This window comes from Hyaena hyaena, unplaced genomic scaffold (assembly GCF_003009895.1).
Source record: "Hyaena hyaena isolate Hyena2069 unplaced genomic scaffold, ASM300989v1 scaffold_1121, whole genome shotgun sequence".
Classification (NCBI taxonomy): Eukaryota; Metazoa; Chordata; class Mammalia; order Carnivora; family Hyaenidae; genus Hyaena; species Hyaena hyaena.
This window is the reverse complement of record NW_024081752.1, coordinates 153,350-157,358: the sequence shown is the minus strand read 5'-3', so window position 1 is coordinate 157,358 and position 4,009 is coordinate 153,350. Positions and strand designations below refer to the sequence as shown.

Genomic DNA, 4,009 nt, shown 5'->3' with positions numbered 1-4,009 from the left:
GAGCGAAATAAGTCAGGCAGAGAAGGACAAATACCATATGTTTGCACGTATAGGAGGATTAGGAGGAACTTAACTGAGGAACAAGGGGGAGAAGAAGAGGGGAAATGGTGGGGGAAAGGGAGAGAGGCAAACCATGAGAGACTCTTGAATGCTGACAAAAACTGAGGACTGATGGATGTGGGGGTGAGGGGGGATGGGCATGGAGGAGGGCACTAGTGGGGATGAGCACTGGGTGTTATGTGGAAACTAATTTGACAATGAACTATTAAAAAAAAAAACTACAGATCTGATCAAAACCAGTTTGAAAAGAAAAAAAATATTAGCAAAATGTTACAGCCAAAGATAATAAATATGAATGTATTGTCAAAAAAAAAACAAAAAAACAATGGTCCATTACATTGATGACTTTTATGCTGACTGGACTTAGTGAGCAAGAAGCAGCAAGCATTCTGGCCTTATTGGCAAAACATTAGTGTGTCAGAGTGTGGAAAATAAATGCAACAAAATTTAGGGAACTCTCCACCTCAGTAAAATTTCTAGGGTCCAGTGGTATGGGGCATGAAAGGTAAGATGTTGCATCTGGCCCCTCCTACAACCAAACTAGAGGAACAATATCTAGTGGGCTTCTGTGAAATTTGAAGTAAATTTATTCTTCACTGGGGTGTTCTAGTCTGGCTGATTTACCAAACAAGCCAGAAAACTGCCACTTTAGGGTAGGGTCCAGAACAAGAAAGACTCTGCAACTGATCAAGCCTGCTCTACAAGTGGCTTTAACACTTGACCATATGATCCAAAAGTTCCTTGGTACTTGAAGTGTCAGTGGCAGAGCAAGATGCTCTTTGGTGCCTTTGGCAGACCCCTACAGGTGAACCACAGGGCAAGCCCTAGTGATTTTGGAGAAGGCCCTGCCATCCTCTATGAGTAACTACTCTCTGCTCAGAAGTAGTTTTCCCCTCCTACTGGGCCCTGGTAAAACCTGGATGCTTAACCATAGGCTATTAAGTAACCATGTGACTGAGCTGCCCATGATTAACATGATATAACCCAATAAGCCATAAAGTTGGATGTGAACAGCACTCCATCAGCAAATGAAAGTGGTATATGTGACGGGGCCTGAGTAGGCCCTGAAGGCTCAAGTGAATTACAGGAAGAAGTGGCCCAAATACCCCTGGCCTACATTCCTTCTACCTCTCTCTCCTGGCCAACACCTATGGCCTCAAGGGTAGTTCCCTACCATCACTTGACACAGGAAGAGAAGACTCAGGCCTGATTTACAGATGGTTCTGCACAATACGCATGCACCATCTGAAAGTGGACACTACGTCACTACAGCTCCTTTCTGACAAATCTCTAAAGAACAGCAGTGAAAGAAAACCTCCCAGTGGGCAAAAATTAGAGCACCGATCCTGGTAGTTCACTTTTCTTGGAAGGAGAAATAGACAGATGTACAATTAAACACTGAAGGACCATGATTGGAAAATTGGCATCATGGAAATTTGGAGAAGGAAAATAGATCTCTGTGAATGGGTAAAAAACAAGATATTTGTGTCCCATGTGAATGTTCACCAGAGAGTGACACCAGCAGAGAATTTTAATTATCAAGTGGATAGGATGACCCATTCTGTGGATACCTGTCAGCTTCTTCCCTCAGACAACTTTGTAATGGCCATGATGACAGAGATGGAGGCCATGATGACAGAGATGGAGGTTTCACCTGGGCTCAGTGACATGGACTTTCATTCACCAAATCCACATGGCTATGCTACTGTTAGGTGTCCAATTAGCCAACATCAGACTTCAACATTAAGTTCTCAGTGTGGCACCATTCTTTGGCTTGGTCAGCCAGATATTGATATTGATTACACTGAGTCTCTTCTTGGAAGGAGCAGCATTTTACTCTTAATGAAGTAAACATTCAAATATGGATTTGCCTTCCCTCCATGCAATGCTTCTGCCAAAATATCATCTATGGACCTAGAGAATGCCTTATCCACCATCATGGTATTCTACATAGCATTGCTTCCGATCAAGAAACTCACTTCAGGGACACCTGAGTGGCTCAGTTGGTTAAGTGTCTGACTCTTGATTTCAGCTCAGACCATGATATCATGGTTCATGAGTTTGAGCTTGGTGTCAAGCTCTGCACTGCTAGTGCAGAGCCTTCTTGAGATCCTCTTTCCTCCTCCCCTCTCTCTCTGCCCTCCCCCATCACTCTCTCTCAAAAAATAAATAAATAGCTTTTTTAGTTTCTTTTTTTGATAAACAGAGAAAACGAGTGGGGAAAGGGCAGAGAGAGAGGGAGAGAAAAAATCCCAAGCAGGCTCTGTGCTGGAAGAGCGGAGCTTGAACTCATAAACCATGAGATCATGACCTAAGCCAAAACCAAGAGTCAAACACTTAATGGACTGAGCCCCCCAGGTGCCCCAAGAAATAATTTTTTTAAAAGGAAACTCACTTCATACCAAATGAAGTACGGCAACAGGCCCATGCTCACAGAATTCACTGGTCTTAAAATGTCCCCACTATCATAATGACAGAATGATGGAATGGCCTATTGAACACTGAGTTACAGTGCCAGCTAGGTTGCAACCTTTCAAGATTGGGGCAAGGTTCTCCAGAAGACTATGTAATATTTGAATCAACATTCAACTGGTGCTGCGTCTCCTATAGCCAAGTTGTACTTATCTAGGAATCAAGGTGTAGCAATGAGAGTGATACACGTCACTATTACTCCTACTGTTTCTCTAACAAAAATATCTACTTGCTATTACCATGACCTTATGCTCTGCTGGCCTGGAAATATTAGTTTCAAAAGGAGGGATGCTTTTACCATGAGGCACAGCAATGATTCCGCTGAACTGGAAGTTAAGACTGCTGCCCAGCCGCCTTGGACTCTCCTTTCCCTAACCCAACAGACAAAGAAAGGAGATACTGGCTGTCTGTGGTGATTGATTCTGACTGCAGAGGGAATATTGGGCTGCTACTCCACCATGGAGCTAAGGAAGAGTATGTCTGGAAAACAGGAGATCCTTTAGGACATCTCTTAGTATTTCCATGCCCGAGGGTTGAGGTCAATGTAAAATTACAATAATCCAACACAGGCAGGACTATTGATTGCCTAGACCCTTTAGAAATAAAGGTGTGGATCACCCTACCTGACCGAGAACCATATCCAGCTGAAGAACCAGTGCTTGCTGAGGAAAAGAGAATGCAAAATGTGTAGCGGAAGAAGGTAGTTATAAATACTAGCTACAACCACATAACTAGTTAGAGAAATGAGTACTGTCATGAATATTTTCTCTTTATTTTGTTACAATTATGTCTATGTACATATATAACAAATGTCTTTACTTTCTTCCCTATTTTATTTCCTTATCATGTAACATAAGATGTGTTGCCTTTATCTTGTAGCATTTAAATATTAATTTTACATCATAGTATTTAAGTTATGGGCTATCAAGGAAAAGAGTAACATCACTCTTCTGGAAAGGGCTTAGTGAATTTTTGGTTATATATAGCATAGTTGAATCATGTTTGGTGGAATTATGTTATGGCCTTATTATTTTCCTTATTTCGAGATAAAGTAAGGTTGAAAAAGATGCATATGTGTGCCACATTGACAAAGGAGAGACTATGATGGTTAATTTTATATGTCAACCTGACTAGGCCACAGAGTGCCCAGATATTTTGTTAAACATTATTCTCACTGTGCCTGGGAGGATGCTTCTGGATGAGATCAACAAAGGAATCAGTAGCTTGAAGAGCGATTGCTCTCCCCGTGGTGAGGGGGCCTCATCCATACCACTAAAGGCCTGAATAAGACAACAATGCTAATAGAGAATTCACTGCCTCTGTAGGACTCTCTGAGCAGGGGCATCAGTCTTTTCCTACATGAGTCCAATTTGGACTCAGATTGGAGTTTACATCCTCAGGCCTTCAGACTCAGACTAGACGTGTACTGTTGGCTTTCCTGAATCTCTATCTTGCCTATGGATCTTGGGATTTCTCA

General features: G+C 42.2%; 1 pseudogene; it reads left to right on the top strand.

Moving 5' to 3' along the window:
• The window catches only part of LOC120224164, a 29,914-nt pseudogene extending 28,003 nt beyond the window's left edge, over positions 1–1,911 (top strand).
• The last annotated feature ends 2,098 nt before the right edge of the window (positions 1,912–4,009 follow it).